This window comes from Rattus norvegicus, chromosome 12, assembly GCF_036323735.1.
Source record: "Rattus norvegicus strain BN/NHsdMcwi chromosome 12, GRCr8, whole genome shotgun sequence".
Taxonomy (NCBI): Eukaryota; Metazoa; Chordata; class Mammalia; order Rodentia; family Muridae; genus Rattus; species Rattus norvegicus.
This window is the reverse complement of record NC_086030.1, coordinates 50,738,301-50,764,576: the sequence shown is the minus strand read 5'-3', so window position 1 is coordinate 50,764,576 and position 26,276 is coordinate 50,738,301. Positions and strand designations below refer to the sequence as shown.

Genomic DNA, 26,276 nt, shown 5'->3' with positions numbered 1-26,276 from the left:
GAGTAAAATAGTGTGACTATGTACCATGTAGAATCTGGGATAAACTGATGCTAAGGTAGTTTGTTCAGGGCTTTATCCATGGAAACTTGTGGAGTAGCTCGGGAGCTGCAGTAGAGAAATGTGGAGTTTGGAGCCAGTCGGTCTTGGATTAAATCTGGCCCTTTCAGTTGTCTTATGGATGACAGAAACCTGTTCCCTCCATAGAGGCCACAGCTAAATATCGCTGTGGGCCTTAAAATTATATGATCTGGCAGAGGACACTGAAGTCAAGAACCCTGAGGTAGGGAGGGACAGACTGGGTGGCCCACATCCCCAAAAGAGGCCTTCAGAGGGTGTGGGAGCTCAGTGTAGAACGGCTATGCTGAAATAGGACTTACAGGCAGTACTTCTGGGAGCCAGGTACAGCAGCCTGTTAAACATGGCCTCAGAAGTCATATGCATATACAACATACATACACATACATATACATATACATCATATACATAAACATCATATATATTATACACACATATATACATACACATACACATACTACATACACATAATATACAAAATATACATGCATATATACATATGCATATACACAAACATATACATCATATACATTACACACATATACATATATGTACACATACACATACCACATACACATACATATACAAAATATACATACATATATATACATATAAACATGTATATACATCATATACAGTATACATATGCATATACACATATATCATATGCATATACATATACACATACACATACATCATATGCATATGCATATACATATATATACACATGCATATACACATATACATACATCATATACATTATACACATACAGATACATCATATGCATATACATATACACATATACATGCATTATATGCATATCCATATGCATGTACATATACATATACATATACTGGGAGATGTTCGCTCCAGTAAATGACACCCCAAGGGCAGAAGAAGAGATCAGAGGGGGCTGGAAGTACACCTCTGTTGGCCCAGTGCTTGCCCAGCACCGAGGACCAGAAGTTCAAGGTCATTCCTGGCTGCCTGTGAGTTACAGGTGAGCCTGGGCTACGTGAGGAAAGAGGGAGACAGAAAGAGGGATGGAGAGAGGGAGAAGGATGGAAGGAGGACAGGAAGGGGGAGAGAGAGAGAAAACTGAGAAAGAAGGAGAGGGAGACAGAGACAGAGAGGGAGAGAGGCCCAGAGGGATATAGAGAGAGACAGACACAGAGAGACAGAGATGAAGAGAAACACAGAAAGGGAGAGATAGAGAAAGACAAAGATGGAGACAGACAGACAGAGACAGGGGGAGAGGAAGAGAGAGACGGGGGAGAGGTGGGGGAAGGAGAGAGAGAAAGAGAAAAAGAGGGAGAGAAAGGGGGAGAGAGGGAGGAAGAGACAGAGAGAGGCAGAGAAAGAGAGAGGAGATGTAAGAGTAAAGGGAGAGACAGAGGGGAGGGAGGGAAAGAAGAGAAGGAGAGAGACAGAGGAAGGGGGACGGGGAGGGAGGGATGACACGGCCAGTCTAAACCAGTGTGTGGCAAGCAGCTAGGGTTGCCCTTAAACCCTTTTGTCAGAATTAACTGCCTTTATCCCTCCTAGAGGAGATGCCCCCATGACCTGTACACTTCTCCAGCCCCACCCTCACCACACTAAAGACCAAGGGCTCACCCCATGGGTAACTGGAACACCCCATGCCCTCTCCACACCACAGCTGCGAAGAATGGGCTTCTGGAACTCCTGGAGGAGCCCGGCCCCTTCTCCCTAGCTCACTCCAGAACTCTGCCACTGTCTGCTCGTGTGCGTGTGTGTGTGCGCGCGCGCGTGCGTGTGTGCGTGCATGTGTGCATGTGTATGGAGGCCAGAGGTTGACTTTGGGTGTCTTCCTCAGTGGCTCTCCACCTTTCTTTTTGACACATTATTGCTCAGTGAACCGAAGACATGAATGGCTTAGGAAGGCAGCCCAGAGGGCCCCATGATCCACTTGTCTCCATGCCAACCTCAGCACTTGGGTTCCGGGTGTGTGCCCTACCTCCGACTTTTTTTTGCGGGCGCTGGGGGTAAAACTCAGGCCCCCACATTGCACAGCAAGCATTTTACCCACGTGTGACATCTTCACCCCCTAAGCTGTTGGTGGTTTGTTACCACAGCCACGGGGTTCACAGGACGTCCCCAATGGAGGTGGCTTGGGCTGGGCGTTCCGGTGTTCCATTCATGAGGTGGGTGGTCTTGTCTTCCGGGGACTGTTGGAACAGATACATGACTGTCATTAAACCCTCACTAGGTACGGAGGCCCCACCTCCTTCATTGCTTGGCTTCCAATAGATACATTATTCCTGTGTCTCATGGGAGCCAAGGCCCAGTTTGCCTCCCTGCCTTTCCTGGGGGCTAGCTCCCCCATGCCCAAGGGACTCAGTCACCAGTGTCTGGACAGAGCCCCCAATTCTGTCATCACCCCAGATAGACAAGGCAGCTCCCCCTGGTGCTCTAGAAGCCTATTCTTGGCCGCTGTGACTTGGAGGTGAGTAGGAGTGCCTGCCAGTTGCTCATGTGGTGACTTGGTCCCTAGTGTTGAAAAGAGGTAGAACCAGAGAGGGGTGTACGTCCTTGGAGGTTGATTCCTACCCTCAGTTTCTCCACTGGGGCTCCAGATGCAATCTTAGTACCCTTCTGGGGTGCTGCTATAGGACCATAGGCAGGGGCACTGACAAATGTCAGTGGGCAAACCTTTCCTTGGTGCAGTGAGCTTCCATTTCGGCGATGCACACCGTAGGATAAACTCAGGGGCACACCACATGTGGCCAGCAGCCCTGGGCTGCCCCTGGTTCCCTGCTGCAGATCCACCTGCTGCTCCCTTCCACTGACAGTCCAGAGGATCTAAAGGGTTTCAAACCTGCCCGGACGCAGGAACAGGATAACGCTGGTCCCCACATCAGACTAGCATAGGATCTGTGCACAGGATCTAATAATCAGTGTTAGCTGTCGGGGATGAGGGTGCTGCCTGCCTTGTGAGTGCTTGCTGCTTTTCCGGGATCTATGATAGTTTCTGGGACACAGCGGATGGTCAGCACACGTTTCTTGGTGATTTGGGGTATGATTCATGCTTAGGAACATGGCAAAATCTCTTTGTGTGTATGCAAGATTGCAAGATTATCCAAATCGCCCCATTCCCCCCTAAATACACATTATACGATTGAAGAAAGAGTTAAAACAAAGAGGTTGGTGAGATCTGGAGCTGCTGACTTCAGGTGATTTTATTTCTGGCTCCTCAGTTATTGGTCTTTCCTAACACTTATTCAATAAATAGATTGTGTTTGAAATAAATAAGAAAACGATGCAGGGTTTATTTGGGAGCCCGTGACATTGTTATGTGGGGCAGTGATCGTAAGACCCTGCAAGTGCTTATGGTGCCCGCTCTTCTACACCCAGCTCTCAGCAGCCTCACCACCACACATGGCTTGGGTTCTGAGGGGGCCGCACACAGCCCCCCAAATCTGGCTATGGATGACATTCTGACAGCCACAGCCAAGCTGTAGGACCAAGGTGTCAACCTGGAATGGTAGCCCACGAGCAAGTGAAACAGGCTCAGCTCTTTCAGTGACAGCCTCTCCCCCTCCATCCCATGCTGATGGACTACCTCCCTGACCACAGTCTGCCAAATACCCTCCAACGGCAGAAGTGGGAACAAAGGCCCCTGAAGTCTTTGAGGGTCCTCCATGGCTCGTAGGACACAAATGACTGTACCTGAGAAAGGTTCCGCTGTATATGGTATTCACTGCGTATATGCTTAGAAGACATCCTGGGGGTGGTCTTAAACCAGATACACAGAGTTAGCTGCTTCTTAAGGCAATTACAGTTATAAGACAAGAAGAGGGCATGGAGTTGCTGTGTGTGCTGGAGACAGAGGACGCTGGATGTGCCCTGGTCCTATACAGTGTAAAGGTATTTCCGTCATTCATAGGTAAAGCCTACTAAGATATGGGGAATCTCAACAGGGCTGCCTTCTTCCCTCTTTCTGTTTCTTCCACCTTGGCACTTGATGTTCAGAGAAAGCTCTCAGACTGGTGTCTGAACATGCCGCCATACCCAGGCCCATTTGAAGGACACACTGAAGACAAGGCCCCTGGAAGCCTCCTGCCTCACCTTGTCCACATCTTAACCATGTTTCTGGGTTGTATCAAGAAGCCAGGCATCTGTGGCCAGGACACCTACATATGTGTGTCTCTGGACTTTTAGCAGATTCTGGAATTCAAGGAACTTATTCAGCTCCTGACTTAAATCCATGTTTGGGACAGTGCCCCCCTCTGCTCAGTGTTTTCTAGAAACCACTTATTTCTGGGAGGTGGGTGACCACTTCCCACACAGGCCCCAGATACCTAGATCCTTTCCCTTGTATTGATGATCAATTGATGATTGATTGATAATTGTCTGCTGGCCTCAGACTCCAAGTTGTCCTACTTCGGTGCCACCGTGCCTGGCTACCAATGTGTTTTCTGTGTGCTGTAGGAGCAATGCATGCTGTGTCCCTGGTGGCTTCTTCATGCCCTATTACTACCTGATACCGTAGAAAACCTTGGGTGACAGTCAAAGGCAACGGACTCTGTAACATTCACCCAGGCCCCAGGTGAGGCTAGGAGGCCATGCCAATGTCTGTAGCCCCAGGAAACCCCTTAGCAGAGGGGAGTCTCCTGTCCCCTGGAGGAAGAAACCATCTCTATCAATACTGGGGAATGAACTGGGGATGTCACCCACTGAGCTGGTGCTCCCCGGGTGAGGTATCTCCGCAGCAGTCTCCTTTTGCTCCATGGCAACACTGCACTGAGTGATCCGAGGACCTCATAGAAGAGTCAGGATGGAGGCAGGTGGTGCTTCTCCCTTCTGGGACAAGAAAAGGTGCAAGGTGGGTGGCTTTCCTTCTGAATTTCAGTACCTGTACCTCTCGATTAGTCATTTCTTGTGTGCTAGGCCCAGAACGCCCCATCACCAGCGCCTGACATATTAGAGCTGAAATGAATCTTGTTCTCACGACAGAGGACATGCTATATGTTCCCAAGACTCTGGTTGGGGTGGGAAGACAGGGATACAGGAGCTCAGAGAGGCAGAGACCTTGTAGGGAAGTTTGTCACTGCACATAAACACTGGTCATTGGTACAGTGTCAGCTCACATGGTCCATGTCCTCAGAATCCCCTCACCAGCCCCTGAAGCAGGAGGCAGATCTACCCTCCCACAGGCTGCCAGAAGGAAGGAGTGAATGGCTAGACTTACCCATACACTGTCAGAGGTCTAGATACATCCTAGAGTTCTGGAGTAAGGAGGCATCAGAGGCAGCCCCTTCCTCCTTCTCCAATCTGCAGGAGAGCCCAACTGACTCCCTAAAGAGGAGCTCCAATCAGCCTGTGCTTCTGACTCCATTAGCAGATGAGGTTACGGAATGACCAGCTTAAATGCTCTTGGTCACTCAGTGGCCCTGGTGCAGAACAGGGCTCTATGTTTTGTCTCCAAGGGTGCCACAGCCTCCAGTCTTGCACAGCAGTGGCTGTGGTATGTCTTTGTTACGTTGTGCAGCGTCAGATGCATAATAACTACTCAGTCTCCTAGCTCCCTATGCATGATGGGTAGGGAAATGAATGCAAATGTCATGATACAATACAAAGACACATCCTTAGCTCTTGCTTGGCTGTCTTGGAGTTGGAGGGTGCAGGGCTTCTCAAAGAATCTCTAGGGAGTCTGGGAACCTCAGAACCAAAGATCATTTCTATAAATTCAAAGAAATGGTGGGTAGTTGACAAGAGCCTACATAGGTACCTGAGTGTGTGCGTGTGTGTGTGTGTGTGTATGTGTGTGCGTGTGTGTGTGTGCATTTATGTGTGTGTGTATATGTGTATGTGTGTGCATGTGTGTGTATGTGCATATATATGTGTGTGTATGTGTATATGTGTGTATGTGTATGTGTGTGCATATGTGTATGTAGTGTGCATGTGTGTGTATATATGTGCATGTGTATGTGTATGTGTGCATGTGTCTGTATCATATATTTAAACTGATAGCATACCATGTCCTTTTCTTATTCCCCGATGACCAGCCCCATTAGAACAAAGACCTTCCCTTTGTCCCTTACCCCAGCTCACTGTGCAGGTGTGATGGGTTCATTCTCTGACCTCCCACAGCCAGAAGGACAGGCAGCCTGTGGCCCAACAGCTGGGAGTTGGGAGATCCAGAGAAGCAGACAGTGCCAGCCCAAACCTCTGGCCCAAGGTGGGAGACCAGGAGGGGTTGGATGCCTATTTATCTTTGCTTCTTTCATGGACTGGAAGGTTCTGGCACGAGCTGGGATGAGGCCATTTACACATAAGGAGATAGATGCCACTGTGCCTCAGGGAGAGAGGGGCCTGGGAACTCACCAGCCTCTGTAGTGGATGCCCTACCAAGGATACCTCATAGGATCCCGGGACAGCCAGACAATTAAGACGGTTGATTTCATAACTCAACGGCTAGCTATTTTTTGCTTATAATGAATTGCAGTTCAAAACACCGATAGAAAGTTGCATATTAAAATCATAGGCTGGTTCCTTTAAAGACACAGGGAGCACAACTCAGGGCAAATGGAGCCACACATGGGCCACAGGGAGGAAGGACGGCAGCTGGAGAAGCGTGTTCTCCCTTTGCGCAGGCTCAATGCGTTGGTGGCCTTCAGGCCTCACCTGCCCCAGGAGGGGGCATGTGTGCCTTCCTCATCCATCTTCTTACATTTAGTAGATCCCTGCTGTGTGTGCTGGGCCTGGCCCCTGGGACACATCAATGGACCAGAAAAGGCCTTGCCCTACGGATCTCCTGATGGAGCAGAGGAACGGGGTCAGGAGATGACTATGGACTGTGACACACGTCTCACAGACTCCAAGGTTGTGCTGGAGGAAATCACAGAGAAGGGGCTGGAGGAGGGAGGTGGGCAGTGTGGATAACACAGGCCTCCCAAGAAGGTGAGTTCACGCTGGGCCCTGGGGAAGAAGGAAGAGTAGACAGACAGCCAGGACATAACAAGGCCGCCCCTAGGAAGGGCCAAAGAGGAATGTGAGAGAGGCATGAGAAGTGAGGGAGCTCTGAGCTTTGTTCTGGGCACAGGGAGGTGGTTTTGTCTAAATTAGGTTTTCAGCAAAAATTGATCCGATCCTTAAAAAGGGCCAGAGTTGGGGACAGACGCTGCAGGCAGGTGAAGGTGACAGTGGCCTTGCTTGAGGCTGTTGAAACTGGGAGCGGAGCAGTGGTCAGCTTGAGAAGTTAAGCAAGGGGCACTGAGGCAGGGCTGGGAACACTTATGAAATGCCTGCTGTATACCCAGCTGGGGGGCAAGTACCAGGGAAGAGTGGCCTCATGATACAGTTTAGACCTTCAATTCTTTCATGTTAGTACCTGAAAGGACAAAGGTTGGCTTCTGTGGATGTAGATTTTAGTGGGGATGGGGTGGGAGCAGGAAACAGGGCAGGAGACCAGATCACCCTCCTTTGTGGAATAACATGGAAGGATGTGATCAAGACTGTGTGCCTACTATGTGCTTGCTGTAGCCAGTAGTCACACACTGACCTCCTGGTTACCCTGTTTCAGATGGGGAATGGTCATCAGGACAGGAGAGGCTGGGGCATAACAGGCTGGGAGCCAGCAGAAAGGGCATTTGAATGGAGTCTGTAAAACTCCGGGCTGGGACTGTGATGGAGACCCTGCACCTCTAGCTATCTTTGCAGATGAGGATTGTGCTGGTAACCAGGCCCACCTGGAGGACTTAGAGAATAAAAGTGACTTGTGCAGGGTTACATAGTGTTTCTGGGCCCTTCTGATACTGTAGCAGATAATTGTATCATTGTATCTTAGTCCAGAACTAGCTGGGATGGCGTAATTTGTCAGCTCCCATTTACTCTGAGGAGTTTCCAAGTCCCCTCTCTGGGCTATGGCAGGGGACCTGGTGATCCTTGGATCTAGTTCTGTTCTATCTCCCATTGCTGGGAGGGGCGGTTTTTTTTTTCCTTGTATTAGTTTCTGGCTGGGATCCTTAGGGGAAAAAACACCAACAAGCCACACAAGTGGATTTATTTAACTCACCTTAAGTGACAGCCTGCAGAAGGAAATCCAAAAGACAGGGTACCTGCTCCTGCATTCTAAGGCTCAGTGATCTAAGAACCACCCAGAGGACTCATGGCTGGTACCAGACCTGGAATTAATTCACTGGGGACTTGGCCTGTCTAGCATGTTTTCTTGTGGCCTCAGGGCTGAAGGTCTGCTGCTGAGAGTGTGCTTGGTGCCCGCTCACCCAGGGATAGCCTCTTTGCTTCAGAGGGTGAGGGAAAGAGGAAGGTAAGTAACCATAGGGTCTCATCTCTGTTATTCTGGGGTCACACATCCTGAACCCCATCTCTAAGAGGTGGCATTTGGCAGGGAAACTGCCTCTGACCTGCCACCCGAGACACATTTGTTTGGGTCCCTAGAGTACCCCCAAGGGGTGACCTGGTGACCCAAAGCCAGACTTCCCTCAGACCTGCTTCAGCCAGGACCCTTCCTCTCCTCTGCCCTCAGTTCTTTCCCTCTGGCTCTACTAGGCTCCCCACTTTCTTCCAGGTATGCTGTATGTAAGCTGGTCAGGAACCTGCTGTAGTTGCAGAAATAACCCAATCTCTTCTTGGGAGTGGTGGGGAGACCAAAGGGGACAATCCTAACCAGTAAGATGAATATAATGCAAATCCAGACAGGAAATGGCCAGTGTCTAGGGCAACAGAATAGCTTAGCAAGCACACTTTACTCATTCAGTCTCCTCTTCCAGTTAAAACATGTTCAGAGACCAGATATCCCCTTGACTCCCCTGAGCCCAGCACCTCATCTAAGGAATGTGAAAAGATCCCCTACACCTCTTGGAGGTGTAAAGATAAGATGGGGTGAAGGCTTGCGTGGTGGTACTCCCCCCAGGGTACGGGGTGTTCCTGGGGTGGTTGCAGCTGTGTGGCCTCAGACAAGTTGCTCACAGTCTCTGAGCCTTAGTTTTCTCATTTGTAAAGTGAGAAGCCACTGGGGGATCCTGGCCTGTCATCGGGTGTATCTCCTCAATGTCCTGGAACATGGCTGAAATGGGAGGTGGTAAGTTAAAAGAAACTAACTATATAGTGATGTTTGGGGTTGGGGGAATCAGGTAGCTGCTGAATTAGCATCAGGCTAGGAGTTGCTGATGGGGAACTCTGGGCGTATTTCTCCTAGCTCTGGTCTTGTATTCACATCCTGGCAGCTCTGGGTGTCTTTACTAACCCCTCTTCCCTCCCTGGTTTTATTTGTCCTGGTCATATTTGTACCCCTTGTCAACTGCTTTCCTAACACAGGGCCTTCACTCCAGCTATTCTCAGCCTCCCAGAGTTCTCCGTGAGTGATGCTTCCAGATTCTCCCCCAGCGGCCTGCAGAGATCCCTCCAGGTGCCCAGTCTGAAGCTAGTCTCCTTCTCGACCACCTCAATGTCCCTTTGGCTTTGGGGTCCCTCTTTGGTTCTGCATGGGGTAGCAGAGGCTGGCGGTATAGCCTCAGCTGCTAGGTAAACAGCCTTGAGTGTTCAGACTTGGGCGTGTCACTGGGATTCATGGCGGAGGAGGAAGTCAGTTCCTTGTGCGGTCCAGGAGGCCATTCATCCCCCAGGGCACCTGTTTCTTGGGGCTCTGTATGTCTGTCTACCGGGGAATCTGAGTTCTCAGGTCCTCCCTTGGGCTGCTTCTCTTATTTCCGTTTTTTCCCCCCAAGGAAATCAAATCTTGTAGAGATGGAGTCCCAGTTTAGCATAAACTCCCGCTCCAGCGGGAACCCAGTCTGCCCTGGCCCAACGCAGATGGCGGCGCCCATAGCCAAGGTACCTGGGCTCACTGCCACCCAGGAGGCAGAATCAGTCTTTGCTCCGCTGAGGATGCTGTGGCCATGACACTGGCTGGGCCTCCTGCCTTCGGTTTCTGCCGCCACTTGCCCCCAACGACCGCCATGGGCGCACAGTTAATTAGCAGGTCCTGGAAAGCTCATCAATAATAGAACCGGTGGCCGCGGCTGATGGCTGGCACACGGTGGACAGTGAGGCCCCGGTGGCAGCGGCTGATGGCCGGCACACGGTGGACAGCAAGGCCCCGTAAATCAGTTTGACGGGCACTGACCAAGAAAGAGCTTCCCACAGTCCTCAGGCTGGGAAGCGCTGAGGCAGGCTGATGGTGCCTGTTCCACCTCTGCCCCTCACTGCTCCAGCCACACCGGTCCTCCGATATCTCTTCCTCCTGCCATCTGGCTCTTGTCTTTTTCCTTCATCTCAGGTCCCAGAAAAGCATAGCCCTTCCCCAGTCGCCACCCCACACTCTGGGATCTTATAGAAGGGGTTTGCTGGCCGGTTTTTGAAATAAACTAGAGACAACTGAGAGAAGGGAAATCTCAGTTGAAAAAAAAATGCCTCCATCAGATTGGCTTGTGGATGCACCTGTGGTATATTTTTCATTATTCTCTGAGTATTTACTTACTGTTATTATTGTGTGTGGTATGTATATGCTGCTGAACTTATGTGCAGAGTTCAGAATATGGAGTTGGGTCCCCTCTTCCACTTTTAAGCGCTAGGCTAGGTTTGCCAAAGCGATGCAAACCGAGACATAACCTGGGTTCAGAGAATCTCGAATAAGGAGTTGCCCCCATCAGATTGGCCCATGGGCAACTCTATGGGGAGATAATATTTGATTGATGACTGCATCTGGAAGATCTGCTCCACTGTGGGTGGGGCCACCCCTGGGCAGGTGGTCCTGGATGATAGACAAAGCAGGGTAAACAAGCCAGGGGGAGCAAGCCAGTGAGCAGCATCCCTCCACGGCCCCTCATCAGCTCCTGTCTCCAGGTTCCTGCCTTGGGTTCCTACTCTGGCTTTCCTTAGTGATGGGCTGTGGCATGGGAGTGTAAAATGAATTAAACCCATCTGTCCCTAAATTGCTCTTGGCTGTGGTGTTTATCATAACAGAAAGCAAAACAGGACCGAAGTCATATCTGTGGTCTTCATGTGCCCTCCCATGGCAAGAACACACACTCACACAACCAGTGCTGCCCATGACAATCTTCCTCCTCCTCCTCCTCCTCCTCTTCTTCTTCCTCTTCTTCTTCTTCCTTCTTCTTCTTCCTCTTCTTCTTCCTCTTCTTCTTCTTCCTCTTCTTCTTCTTCCTCTTCTTCATCCTCCTCCCCCTCTTCTTCCTCCTCTTCCCCCTCCTCCCCCTCTTCTTCCTCCTCTTCCCCCTCCTCTTCCCCCTCCTCTTCCTCCTCTTCCCCCTCCTCCCCCTCTTCTTCCTCCTCTTCCCCCTCCTCCCCCTCTTCTTCCTCCTCTTCCCCCTCCTCTTCCCCTCCTCTTCCTCCTCTTCCCCCTCCTCCCCCTCTTCTTCCTCCTCTTCCCCCTCCTACACCTCTTCTTCCTCCTCTTCCCCCTCCTCCCCCTCTTCTTCCTCCTCTTCCCCCTCCTCTTCCTCCTCCTCCCCCTCTTCTTCCTCCTCTTCCCCCTCCTCCCCCTCTTCTTCCTCCTCTTCCCCCTCCTACACCTCTTCTTCCTCCTCTTCCCCCTCCTCCCCCTCTTTTTCCTCCTCTTCCCCCTCCTCTTCCTCTCTTCCCCCTCCTCTTCCCCCTCCTCTTCCTCCTCTTCTCCTTCATCATCTTCATCATCCCCATCCCCATCTGATCCATACCTCAAGTCAATCATCATCAGGTCAATGCCTGCATCTTGTCAGCCATGCAAGCCAACATGTTCCAGAGTTCCCAGCACATGCCAAGGTCCTTGTGTGGGAGGGGGTACAGGTATGCTGAGGGGCTGAAGGAAAGTCTTGGGGGATACTTCAGTGTTGTCCCCTAGCTTTCTGAAAGAGAGTCTAGCCTATGCAGCCATCTCTCAACCCATCACAGCACCAGCTAGTCTCTTGTGAAATCTTCAGACACACACTTCCTCTGGGTCCTTTAGTCTCTGCCTTTGGCTAGGAAGTCTCCATGGAGCTCCTCTAATTCAGCCTGCTGTCCCGTGTCCCATCGGTGAGGGTAGGTCCCTGTGGCCATGCCTGGTACCTCAGCAGACACAGCTTGGATAAAGGAAGGCACCTATAACTCTTAGTAGAAGCCACCAGCACCCTTGCCAGTGTGGACCACAGTGAGAAGCGCTGTCTACTGGAGACCGAGTAGAAGGAAAGCACAGTCAGGTGGTTGTATTCAGCATCTCTACAACCTGATGGAGGATCTACCCTGCTTTGCTGGCCATTCCAGGACACTGACAACAGTATTTCCCACATCCAAGGGAAGGACCTTGGATACCTTAGGAAGGATTTCCCACTGGCCTGGGAATCTCATGGACTTCCCAAGAAACTAGTAGGATCTGGTTACTGTGCTCATCTGGTGAGGAAAAAGCAAGGTCAGGGAGGGTGACCCACTGGGTGAGGCCAGAAAGCAGAGAGGTTGGAACTGGATCTATTGAGTACTATAGAAAACAGTCTTTTATTCTTAAGGAGGTCTGTCTGTTCACCAGTCTATCAATTCGTCCATCCATTCATCTGTGAATGCATCTGTATGTCAGTCTGTCTTTCCATGCATGTGTTCATCTGTCCACCCACTCACATCTACTCAGATGCCCATTCTTCCAACTGTTAACCTGTCTATCAATGCCCCACTACCTATCAATCCTTCCTTCTTCCACCTACCTACCCACCTGCTCACCCAGAAACACATTCAGTCAGCCATCAGCCACCCTTCCTCTCTTCTATTTCCCCTTCTGCTCAGGCTCTACCCACCCATCTACTCATCCACCCACCCACCCACCTATCTATCTATCCATCCATCCATTGATTTGCCCGTGATCACACCATTCACCAACTTATCCGTTTGTCAATCCATTCACCCATAGGTCATTTATCAGCACATTTATCCACCCTCTTCTCACCTACTCATCCATCAATCCATCCATCCATCCATCTATTCATCCATCTGTCCACCCATCCACCTATCCATCTATCCATCTGTCCACATGCTTATCTACCCATCCATCCATCCATCCATCCATCCATCCACCAATCCATCCATCCATCCATCTGTCTACCCATCCATCCATCCATCCATACATCCATCCACTCACCCATTCATCCATACATCCATCCACCCACCCATTCATCCATCCATCCATCCACCTATCCGTCTATCTATGCACCATCCATTCTCTCATCTGTCTCGTCACCATCTGTTTGTCCACGCATCCATAAATCCACCACCCATTTATCTACTCACCCATCTTCTGCCCATCTACTCCTTCATCCATCCTCCCACTGACCTACACATTCATCTATCCATCTACACATCGTAGTTATACATCTCATCCACCGATTCGCCCATGATCACACCATTCACCAACTTATCCGTTTGTCAATCCATTCACCCATAGGTCATTCATAAGCACATTTATCCCATTCATCCACCTTTTTCACACCTACTCATCTATCAATCCATCTATCCATCCATCTATTCATCATATACACCCACCCACTGATACACCTATAAATTCATTCATCATATTCACTTAGCCACCTATCATCCATTCATCAATCTATTTACCCATTCATCCATATCATTGATTCATCCATAATCACATTCATCCACACTATCCATCCCATTTACCCAGCCATTCATATATACCTCCCTCTATTCACCCACCCCATCCATCCACTTATCTGTCTACCCACCTACCCATTATCACATCCATTCATTTATCACGTCCATCCACCCACCTACCATGTGTCCATCCATCCATCCATCCATCCACCATCCATCCATCCACCCATCCATCCTTCCATCCATTAGTCCATCCACCATCTCACTCGTTTATGCATTCAATGACCATTTGCAAAGCACAGATATATGCAACATCCCAAAGGAGGTAGTGACACACAGTTCCCACAGTGTTGTGGAGAAGCAGAGCGTGTGTCCCTTAACCCTCACAGGGCGAGAGAAGTGGGTCTGGGGACGGGAGCACACAGGGCTACAGCCAGGGATGATGATGATGATGATGATGATGATGATGATGGTGGTGGTGGTGGTGGTGGTGGAGGAGGAGGAGGAGGAAGAGGAGGAGGAGGAGGAGGAGGAGGTGGTAGTAGTGGTGCTCTAGGTTTCCTTTTCTCTGAGGTTCCACACACTACAGGAATCTCCACCTGGAACCTCCCTGTGGGCTCCTCTGGGTGGGCTGCATCAGCTACCTCAGTCTCCAGGTGTAGAATACCAGACACCAGGGCTGAAGCATGTGTGACAGTGTCCCAGGTGATGGTGAGTGAAGGCTGTGGTGGGCCCAGGGCAGGTTCAGCAGCTGAAGATGCACAGGAAGCACCTTTGCTGCTACTCAGGCTGGTCGCCACCACAGAGCCTCCGTGCCGTGCCCCAGAATAGCTTGGAGCCCTCACTGTGCCCCTGCTGCACCTGGGTTGCTAGCTTGTGGTCTGAGCCTTCTTTGGCTCTGTAGGCTCTTGAGCCTAGAAAATGAAGGTGGTTCTGCACAGGAGAGGAAGTGGCCTGTTCTGCATGACCCTAACTCCATCTGCAGGCTGGGGTATGAACCGGTTGCATTTGGAGAGCTTCCTCTTGGGGGGTTTCCAAGTTTCTAAGCACTCCCTTTTCTTGTTGCAGGAGGAACATCCTTCCTAGGGTGGTTGTAGGACCTCCACTAAAGGCAGGCTGTCCTGAAGAGAGGGAGGGGATCCGCAGGAAGATGCAAGGTGGGTGTGGGCACATACCAGCTGAGTCCTCAGCTCTAAAAAACCTTTGGAGCTTAAGTGCTCCCCAGCCCCCACCGGTACCTGTAAAAGGCAGAGTGATGCTACCCTGGGGTGGACACCAGAGGGCATCCAACCTCTGGAAAGCCAGCCTGCTCAGCTGCTGTGTGATCTTTGGCAGAATGCATACCCTCTCTGGGCCTTTTAGCAGATCTGGGCAGGATGCCAACATGAATTCCCTGCTCTGGGTTGACTCTGAGAGTCCATTGTTGTCTGGGTTGGTGAATTTATCTCGTGAATATTCCGATTAAGAGTCTGTACGCCTCAGTTCCTGTCTTTCTAGAGTTTTCTCAAGTGTGTACTGAGAAGATTGTTCACGATGCAGTGCAGGCTGAATTGAGGCTCTGAGGGGGCCAATTATTCCCTACAGTGACTCACTTCGAAGGTGACCCTCTGCTTAGACCTGGCCTTGCAGGGCTCTCAGTATGAACACTATCTCCTGTCAGCTTGTGGGGCATCCTGTGAGGAGAAGAGGCTGCTCTGGTACAGGCCCTCATCACTGCTGCCATCACCAGGGTAGAGCCTAGCTCTCCTCCCTCTCCCCTCCCCGTTTCTTCCCCTTCCTCCCTCATAGTCATCCTCTCCCTCCCGCACTCCTTTATCAAGTTATTCATTCAACAAACACGGTTGGGAGTTTGCAGTTCCATTTCAAAGAGAGAAGTCTCTCATCTAGACGTGACATGTCGGCCCTGGTTTTAGTGGCTGTGACGCAGCAGGCTCCATGAGCTCATACGAACCTCTTGAACCTCCTTAGACCCCGTTTCATTTCCTCTTCTAGCACAGGGAGATGGAGCTTGGGGGGCACGGGAAAGCTTGATTCCTTGAGAGACGTTTGGGCTGCTATTTTGGTGGGGAGATCAGGCATCATGTGCAGAGATGGGGACTCTCCCGGTAGTCTCTGGAGCGGCCCCCTTGGCCCTTGTGAACGGAGAGCTGCAGGGGTGCAGACTCTGAGAAGCAAGCCGTGAAATCTGGGCGCACGCGGAGCCACGGAGCAAGGGCTGGGTGGATGCGGAGGGGCCTTTGATGGGCTTTTGGGCTGCGTAATTAACTGTAACCGAAATATTATTTGATCTTTTATGTGGAAAATCAAATTGTGTTGTGTCAGACGGGCATAAATACACCACGGTTTGCGCTGCTGGGCCCTCCCCGCCGGCGGCCCCCCCGCCCCTCCGCCATGGAAACACAATTCTCGCCTTTTAAACTCGCCTTTGTCTGGCCCTGAAAGGCTACATTGTCCAGGGAAAGAGCGGGCAGGGTTGGGGCCCAGAATGGGGCTGCAGAGGGGTCCAGCCCCAGACAGGGCTGCTGGGGCTCTGTAGCTTCTCTCCCAGGCCTGGGCAACCTTGGGCAAAGAACCTCATTTTTTCCCCTGGGTCCTGAGGCCCGAGCCCCCGTGCTTCTTGGAGAAAGCCATTATGGAGGCAGCCCCAGCTCTGAAAGCAGTTTGGCACGCTGGCTGCTACTTTTACACACGTGATGAAGCTCAGCAGGTGACCTGGGTGCTTCCAGGAGGTCACTCCTCCCTGGAAGCAGGGAAGGAGAGGAGGGTAGGGGAAAGGGAAGGGGAGGAGGAGGGGGATAGAGCCTAGGATCTGGAACAGGGTGGGCTCAAGTTACCTCAGAGCTACTTAGCAGCTTGTTGCCTTCTCTGGGCCTCAGTTTCCCCATCTGTAGGGTGAAGGCATTCTCTAATAGTACTCTTGCTCTTTCAGCCTCTGTAGGGCTGTACCTTGCCTGACTTTTGATGAAAACATTTGTAGTGCTGGAGACAGATCCAGAGACCTCAGCCTGGTGAAACAGGCACTGTGCCCTAGGAGCCCTCTGGTCCTGTGGGGTCCTTGATATCTCGGCAGAGCTTACCATATTAGAGATTTCTGACCCACCCCCACCCCGTCCCGCGTGCCCTGTTTTTCCTGTGTCCTTCCTGAGCACCTTTCTATTCTCCGTGGTGAGCCCAGGAAGCTCTCAGATGCAGCCCTTCTGTTCTCAGATGCAGGAACAGCACCAGGCGCAGAATATGCAGCCTGGAAGACCCAGGTTCTTCTACAAGCCCAAGACAGATGTCTCATCCCCCTCCCCACCCCACTACAGGAAAAACCGGGATGGGGACTGGAGGAATCTGAGATGGCCTAGTGAAAACACCGTGAGCTGGAGCCGGGCCAAACCAAACATCCTGGAATTAAAAAAATAAACATGGGAGAAAGAGAGAGGGAGGGAGTGGGGAGGGAGGGGGAGGGTGACTGTCTGAACCTGTGATTCTTCGGTGGTAGAGGGGCCTGGTGCAGCTCTCTGTTGGGGGTGCCAGACTTACAGATCTCAAAGAGTCCCTAGTTCAGGGAAACACAGGCCATCAAGGGCCACCTTCACAAGCCCCAGAAGGAAACTGAGCCTAGCTCAGCACCAACCAGTACTAGCTGGATGTGGTGGGGTGGGAACTCCAGGTACCTAGGACCTGGCTGTTGTATTCAAGGCAGTCCTCTGCACAAGCAGCTCTCCTGGGCTCTTGTCTGCTCAGAACACCTCCTAAGTCGTATGTGGTGACCCCACAGCACTGAGGTGGGGATTTGGATTTTATGTGTGCATGGAGTTCTTCTAAAAGTTTGTTTGGGGGGCTGGCAGTTAAGAGCACTTGCAGAAGACCTGTCCCCAGCACCCCGCATGACAGCTCACAACCCTCTGTAATTCCAGTTCCAAGGGACCTGATGCCCTCTTCTGGCCTCTGTAGGCGTCAGGCACACACACAGCACACACATGTACTTGCAGGCAAAGCGCTCATACTCACAAGATAAAATAAATAAACCGAAAAATAACCTTTAAATTTTAAAATAAAAGTTCTTTTGGGGACAGGGGTGCTGTCAGGATGGTTCAATCACCATCAAGGTTGAGAGAACTCCCAAAAGTAGTCCCCTGACTTCTGCATATGACCGGTGAAATGAGTGTTCCTGTGGGTGTGCCCATGCGAAAACACGCGCACACTAAATGGACTAATGACATCTTAGTATATTACTTGGGTTGGAGAGATGGTTTGGTGGTTCAGAGCATTGGCTGCTTTTCCAGAGGAGCACGGTCTGATTCCCAGCACCCATCTGGTGTAACTCCAGTTCCAGGGGGTGTAATGCCCTCTTCTGACCTCCACAGGTACACATGTGCACAGGCACACATGTGGTGCACAGCCATGCATGCATGCCAAACACCTGTATATACACAATAAAAACAAAAGCTTTAGAAAAGAATCCTTTGGAAGCCAAAGGAAACTGAATCGTTCCTAACCCCCTAAGAGAACGGGGCTCTGAGGCTCCTGAGAGGGGTGGATGAGTCAGCTTAGTACAGAAAGAAACTGAGGCACCAGGATAAGGCTGAGGTTGCGGTGGATCAGGCCCCTCAGGGACACAGGAGCTCAAGTCCACAAGGCTCACAGTGTGACAGGGTCCCGAGTCCCCAGAAAAACCTGGCGACACAGTTGGCCTGCAGCTGCCTGCCATCAGATGGTATCTGGGAGGTCCCCAGTATCCTTGGGATCACTTCCCACTGTCCCTGAGAAGCTGACTCCAGGAGAACAGACACCTGGTGTTGTCACTCTGCAGATCCTCTCCTCAAAGGGCCCTGCAGCACCTGGTTGTGGGGAGGCTTCCAACACCCACATTCCCGGGGGGCCCTGCAGCCATAGCATTGGTATGCACACCTATGAACCGTCTGGGGCCAGCAGAGGTGAGGCCTCCTGGCCTGCTGCAGATGCACAGCTCAGGGAGTCTTAGGGTGCCTCTAGCAACTGGCTCCTTCTCACACATCTGGGGCATGGTGGCGGTGACAGGGTTCATTGCTAAACAACACCTGTATGCTTGTGAGTAGGCCTGGGGTGGACATCAGCCACAATTCCTGTGTGCTTGTGTGTAGGCCTGGGGTGGACATCAGCCACAACTCCTGTATGCTTGTGTGCAGTCCTGGGTAGACAGCCATCAGCAACCTTAGTTAATCTCCACAATTTCTTTTGAGGCAGGCTCTCACTGAGCCTGGAGTCCCTGAATTCAGCCAGACTGGCTAGCAGCAAACTGTAAGGAAGCCCCCTGTCTCTACCTCCTCAGTGCACTGTGGTCCTTGTTTCTAAAATAAGGTTGTTAATTTAGGAGTGAACACCCAAAGGTATGGGTGGAGGAGTGATCAAGCCAGCACACAAAGCCCTGACCCCTAGAAAAGCTGTTGCAGATCATTAATAAGACCCAGAGAGGTGCAACGACTTGCCCAAGGTCACACAGCAAGTGAATGGGGCAAGACCTAGACTAAGATTTCTAAACTCCAAACCTGAGCTTCCTCACCATCCCAGAGCTGGGCCAAGATTTGGGGGTTGTGAGGACAGAAGTCAGGGTCTTCCCGCTGAAGTCCATCCTCAGAGCTCCTGCGAGTATGGGAACCATTTTTACCTTTGGTTTCAGGGATAGGCTCAGAAGGTTCCTCCAGGATGCATTCTGGGGTCAGCATCACAGTCCCCTCTGCTTCCACATGGAGACATACCTCAGCTCTGTTCCGCTGACTGCTCCCTTTCTCCGAGGACCACCACGATAGAGGAGTCACTTGAGGTGGTTGGGGGTGGGTTGGGGAGGGGACGCTTGTCCCTCATTCTCAGAGCCTGGCACCTGTTCTCACAGCCTGATGAGTCTAGTTCAATTGCCCAGCAGGAAGAAAGTACTCAATCCCAGGAGGCAACGGAACAGACACTGGGGCTGGGAGGGGGGCATTGGGAAAGTCTGCTCTGAGAAAGTGCTGTATAAAATGCATGTCTGTAGGCTTAGTGACCACATCTCCAGCAATAATGGTGTGGGCAGGACTGGGGCTCCCTGGGACCTCCTTGACCACCACTGTGGTTTCCTTTCCTGCCTCGAGCTGGCCCTGCTTTCTTTCTTGGGTGTAATTATTTTACTGTCACGGGTACCTGTACCACAAACTCCCAGAAATTGGCCTAAAACAGCAGCCTCTAAGAACCCACTGGTTGAACCGGGCTCGGGGATGCAGCTTCCACCGGTTAGGCAATGGTTGGGGCTTAACTGACCAGTGGCCCTGGGCTGGAGTGCAGCTTTCTTCTCTGCAGGAGACCAGGTTATAATTGCAAGTGACTTTTCCCAGAAGTAAGGAAGAAACACAGGGGCGCTGTGAGGGGTGAGTCTTTTGCTGCTCCTGATAAGTTAGGACGTTGTAAGGACCCACCCAGGTTCAGAGGTGAGGACAAAGGGCTCAGATTGGTCCTCCTGATTGACAAGAAGCACAGGGTCAGCTACAGAAGCCCATCTGTCTGTTTACTGTCTGTCTTACTCACCACCACACACCCAACTTCTGGACCAGTGCCTGGCAAACGTTAGGTAGTTAATAAATGCTTGCAGAGAATTAAAATGGCAGGATGAAAAGAGGTACGGGTAGAACCAAAGACACGAAAGTAGAGGAAGGGGGGTTTGCTCTGTACAACAGTGCAGAGACCAGAAGTGGGCGACATGGGGGGGGGGGCAGCTTGGTTATGGCCTGGCAGAGGGCAGCTGACATTCATTCGATCGTAGGCCAAGAAGCCTGGAGGCCCAGGAACAGCTTGTGCCACACACTTCAGAGTTTGCAGCCTCAGGCCAGAGCTCAAGGTCAACACCAGGGAACGCTTTGTCCAGCAGGGTCCAGCCAGCAGGAGCCTGTCCCACTGAGGTGACAATGGGGGACAGGCTGCCGCCCTGTGCTGCAATTTCCCCAGGGTCATAGCAGTCAGGAGGGAGAATAATGAGAGAAAGAGAGGAATGCAGGTGACATTTTTCTAAGGAGGAAAAAATGTGGAGCTCTGAGTCAAGCTGGAAGACTTACAGGGTTCAGGGCAAGATGAGGACTCACTTTTGGGGAACAGAGTGCTGGACAATGAGGTCGTTGCTCACACCACACTGCATCTGTCTGGCTGTTCCAGCCATCATCCTTGCTCCTCCACAGGGGACACCCCAACATTGATCCAATGTCTGAGTGGGATGAGGCTCCCCACAAGCCGGACACCTCTGCTCCAAGGAAGGGAATGACAGACGACGTTCAGGGTGCAGCTCAGTTTATCCAGCACGTTCTATATGATCTTGAAAAAGTTGGTCTGTCCTTCCATCCATCTGTTACACAGTTTTACTTCTGACCCCTCCCTCAAGCTCTCAGGGCTCAGAGAGCTAAAGGGGACCTTGAGGGTAACTCTGTAAGCAGTGGCTGCCCTGACCACCGGGTCTTATGGACCGCAGTCGGCTCTTCCCGCACGGCTGGCCCATGGGCAGGGCTTTGAGGCCAGCAGCTGGCAGCTAAGACCTCTATCTGACCTCTTCTGTTTTCTGCCGCTGCAGTAGGCCATCCTGCTCCACCAAAGATCTTCTGCATGTGGAACAGAGGGAGATGTCTCTGGTTCCCATTTCAAAGTAGATGCCATACCTCCCCGCCTTCTCTCAAGTGTCTCTGGAGTAGCTGGCCTAGCTTAGCCTTCCTGCTTTCCTGTTTGCCCCTAGGCTCCTCCCCTAAGCCATCACACAACCCCTGGGCTCCTCCCCCAACCCTTCAGAGAGGCCTCTGGACGCTCCAACCCAATCTTGACCCTGTCTGACTCCTCCCTGCGGGGGCTACTGTCTGCTCTACCCTCGTGGCCTCAGGGGTCACGCACACAGTCCACTTTCCCCACACACTGAAGGACAATTGAAGACTGGGCAATGGCACAGAGAGTCCAGGCCCTACCAACCACCCTGCCCCACCATCCTCTCCAACCCTTAGTCTATCTCTTGGCTGACCCCGCCCAACCCCCACCCCCACCCCCCAACCACAATTCACTCTCAATTACAGCCCATCTGGTCCATGGCTACACCCCACCCTCAAGATTCAGCTTTACCTTCAATTTACAGATTGTTTGGACCTTCTTGCTCTTGATACCCGTCTGCCTCGCTGACCCCGCCCCTATTACGTCCCAGCATCCACCACAGATTTCAGTGTATCTGGAGGCTGGGCTTGTGTTTACTCCACTTTGACCGGAGGCCGCGCCCTAAACTGGGGTACTAAAGTCAGAGTTGTCTGCGGCAGGTTCTCTGGACCGCCATCTTGGAATTGGGGCATTGAATGATGGGGATCATATTCGTTGTGAGCTATAAGGTGTTAGGGTTTGGAAATTTAATTACCTTAGGGCAGGGGTCAGGGCCCAACGTGGACACCGAGTCTTGTCTCATTATGCAGTGGGTACAGTCTCATGGAGTCAGATGTAGGGCTGGAAGGAAACAAATCATACCACATCTAACCCTGTATCTATTATGGGTGAGAATACTGAGCAAGGCTGTGGCCTAGATGGTTTTGTTTTGTTTTTTGACTGGGGTCTTCCTAGCCTAGAAAGAAACATGGGCATCAAGGAAGAAGCATCCGTGGCTGGCTTCTTTGTGTTATTATTTTTCAGGGGAGATTGAGGTGCAGCCATGGGCTGCAGATTTCCAAGTCCCAAAGCATTCAACTCAAAGGGCCCAGTGGCCTTACAGTCTGAGCCCGTGCACTTGACTCAGATGTACAGTCAAAGGACTCTCATGAGACTCAGTGTCTCACCCCAAATTTATGTTTTGAAGGAAAGCCGGGCTCTCAGCAGCACACCTTTCTCAGAGAACATCCCGGAGAGGCCTTCCTGGAACCTGCTCCCTGCGCCATGGTAGACTGATCCACCCCCCACGCCCCCACCGCCCAGCCACTGTGGCTTTGCAGGACACATGCCTAATAGGTTGGACTCCCAAGGACACCTTGGACTGTAACAGGAAGTCCTGCACCTGACCCTGAGCCTCCAACAATGCCAGTTTACTAGCAGACACACATGGGCGCATGTGCAGACCTCGTCAGCGCAGCTGGAGCGCACAGCCCGCCAGGACCGGCAGGATACTGCACATGCTACTGAATGGTACAGAGGGATTATCGCTCACATGATTTTGTAAAGGGGCCACGCTTGTTGCGGGAAGCTGTGCTAAGCTGCTGTTGTTGCTTCCACCCTTCTTAGACTACAAGGAGGGATGTCAAGTGCTCAGCCTCAGACAGCACCACGTACGTCACAGCTGAAGTGACGGTAGCTGTTCAGTGCACAGCCTGGGCAATTATGTACCAGTCTTGGCTTTGACTTTTCTGTTGCTGTTCATCCTTCACAGCCTGCATGTACTATTTGAAAGTTGCCGTCCTCACACACGCGAAAGAGAGACACGTGTGTGTGTGTGTGTGTGTGTGTGTGTGTGTGTGTGTGTTAGCAAGTACTTCATTTCTAAGTGCTTCAAAACATTTCAATTATCACGTTTTCAACTTCATTCCATGTAAAATGATACCCGGGTGAACATTCTAGAAATTAAGCAAGGAGTCATTCGCTCCTCACACTTCTGACAGAACTGTACAGAGAAGGTGTCCGGAGAAGCTGTGTCCAGGCACAGCCCTCAGAGCAGCCAACTCTTGGGTCTTCTCCTGGAGGTTTCAAGAGAAAGCACTAATCAAACAGGGCTGAGGCTTCTATCTACAGCATCTCAACCCCTCCTTTAGTCTACTCCCTGACTGGGAGCAAGTCATTTCTCTGTCTACAGTCTATTTCCTCTTCCTGTAAACTCCCAATATTGGATTACATCAGGAAAAGTGTTCACTGTGCGACTGATAGCTAGTGTCTGCCAAGAGCGCTGTGGAGATTATCTAGGTTGGCAGGAAGTTTTTTGATTGATTAATAATGTCTGCTATGGGTGTGGGAGGTGGATTAGTGGTACCTTAGCTATTTCAGGACCAGACACGGACTGACGTTCTGAAGGGGCAGGGAGTTTGCCCTTTGCTCCTCAGAGACATCTAGATTTGGGAGAAAGTTGCGCTGAGATTGCCAAGGGCTCCCACCCTGGTCTGTCTCATTTCAAACACAGTAGGAAGCAGATGCAGCCTTCAGCTTGTGGGGAGGGACTGGGGATTTCCTACGACTTCGGCCCTCATTTCAGCCTTCATCTTTCCAGGTTCACGCAGTTCTAATTGTTATGAGTACCATGGAAAAATTAATAATTCTGTGGTTGGTTTATTACATTTAGTGAAATTATGTGCGTGTGGTGTTTGTCAGGGGAGATGCAGCGGACTCCTTAATCATGTAAAGATGATAATTTAGTTGTTACACTTGTTGAAATGATGGAATTAATTTCTTTTTAAAGTTTGCAAACTAGAGGAGGATGTGAAACACTAATTCCTCTAGACAAGCAAGCCTACAATAGACAGATCTTTTCAGCCAAACTTTGTGATGGAGGCATCATGGGTCAGGGGAAAGAGTTTGTGTAGGAAGTGCAGACCATCCTGGAGCTGGGGATGGTGAAGTGAGCTGTGTGACTTCAAAGAAATTAATTTCCCTCTCTGATCTTCATTCGTCAAATGAAGTAGATGAATGTTTCTCAGATCATGTCTTTCCCTAGGCTTCAAAGAATCTCGTGGGGATGAAGGGGGAGGGGTGCAGGTGGGGGTTCTGGGAGGACGGCAGTGTTAATTTGGAGGCATATGTCTGGACTCCCTTTTGGAGGCCGGAGTCCTGATTTTACCTTGAGCATCTCCCTTCAGTCCTTGTCAGGTTACCCCCAGTTCCAGAACAAATCACCTAGTATGGGATCAGCAGGTGGCTCTGGCTCTAGAACTGGTTAGATAGAATCACATGACCCAGGTCCAGTCAATCAGAGCTGAGTAACAGGTTCCTGGCATCTTGCCCAGAGCTTTCTAGAATGAGCTACTCTGTTTCCTTTTCGATGGCCAGGCAGGAGGGTAGACACTAAGACATGGAGGCATCTGGGTCCGGACTTGGGAAGCACTATCCAACGAAAGAAGCAAAGTGGACCGCGGCACACACTTCCCAAGGCCTTGATGGCTGGAGCCAGCTCTGGCTGCAACTTCGGGTTGAGTAGCCATGCAGTATGCTGTGTGACCTGAAGGTTTTCCTGTGTGAGGCTGGGGAGATGCTCCACGGCCAGAATGCTTGCTGTGTCCTGAGGACCGGTGTTCAATCCTCAGTACCCGAGTGAAAAAGTAGGGAGAGACAGTGTGAGCCCGTTACCCCAGTGCTGAGAAAGCAGAGGTGGGAGGATCCTGGGGCTACTGGCCAGCTTTAGGGAGAGACCTGTACCCCAAAATTAGATGAGGTGGGCAAGATGGCTCAAAGGTAATGTCACTACATTCCAAGACTGACTACCTGGGATCCACATGAGGGAAGCAGAGGACTCACTTCTGCAAGTTGTCCTCTGACCTCCACACACACACATACACACAAACATATATACATACACACATACATACATACATATGCATACATACATATACATATGTTCATACACACATATACACACATACATAATATACATATGTATACATACACATACATATATACATTCGTACACACATAATATACACACATATACACATACATACACATACATACATATACATAACACAATACACACATACATACTAATGCACACATACAATGCACACATATATACATATATACACACATACATGCACATACACACATGCATATACACATATACATACATTCATGCACATGTACACACATGTATACATACATACATACATATGCATGTGCACACATACATGGAGGCTGAAGTCATGGCTCAGCAGCTAAGAGCACTGGCTGTTCTTCCAAAGGACTGGAGTTCACTTCTCAGCACCCACATCATGTGGCTCAGGGCTCCTTGTAAATCCAGCTCCCAGCATTCCGTGACCTTTTTTTTTACCTCCATCCAGAAACCCACACAGAGATGCAAGAAAATAAAACAAATCCTGTAAATTATTTAATTAAAATAAAACCCACCAGCCTCTTTGAACATCACGGACTTACACTGCACATGTACATGCACGTGTATACTTACACACACATTTACACACACATACTTGCACAAACACAATATAAGACAATAAATGTTCGTACGATGAACTTCCTCAAGGTGGCTTGAGAGAGGTTACTGTTAGGCTTACACGAAGTCACCAGTGTGAGGCCCCTGAGGTGGCAGAAGTGGCTTTTTGAGAAGAGGAGAGACCCAGGCTGTCAGGCTTGCTCTCTCTCTCTCTCTACAGGGCCCTCTGCCGTGTCCTCACAGAGCCCTCTGCAGTCCTCACTGTCCTCGGCTGTGCTTCTGGATACAGAACCCAACTCTGAACAGACTTACCCCTATTATGGATAATTTATTTATTCTCAACCCTGAGTACTTTGTGGTAGCAGGTGTGAACACACCCAGGCTCCTAACTCCCTCCACCTGGAGCCAACCTACAACTCTCGTATTTTACGGTTTAGAGCTCTGCTTCTCAGGATTACTGAGAGGCAAGACTGAGACCGGGTGGTCTCCAGGGACCTTTCAGCTATGTGCTTTAGATGACAGAAGGTGTGTGCACGCCCATATGGTGCTGACATGTCCAGAAGG

The 26,276-nt window shown here is 50.8% G+C and overlaps 2 long non-coding RNA genes across 7 annotated transcripts in view; both read left to right on the top strand.

The window, feature by feature from the left end:
* Nucleotides 1-26,276, top strand: part of LOC102552958 (uncharacterized) — a 47,434-nt gene that overhangs the window by 6,052 nt on the left and 15,106 nt on the right. Inside the window, exon 2 of one of the 4 annotated variants that reach the window (XR_005492084.2) lies at nucleotides 14,696-14,784. The exons of the other annotated variants lie outside the window; for them this stretch is intronic. This is a non-coding gene — a long non-coding RNA (uncharacterized LOC102552958). The remainder of the gene's footprint in view (nucleotides 1-14,695; nucleotides 14,785-26,276) is intronic. 4 annotated transcript variants of the gene reach the window in all.
* On the top strand, nucleotides 13-11,261 carry LOC134481213 (uncharacterized). 3 transcript variants are annotated; one of them, XR_010056609.1, is made up of 3 exons: nucleotides 13-9,137; nucleotides 9,374-9,580; nucleotides 9,784-11,261. It is a non-coding gene; the product is annotated as an uncharacterized LOC134481213 (long non-coding RNA). The 3 variants fall into 3 exon arrangements; XR_010056608.1 differs by having other exon boundaries at nucleotides 13-6,997; nucleotides 9,059-9,137; nucleotides 9,374-11,260; XR_010056610.1 differs by having other exon boundaries at nucleotides 9,374-9,464; nucleotides 9,784-11,260.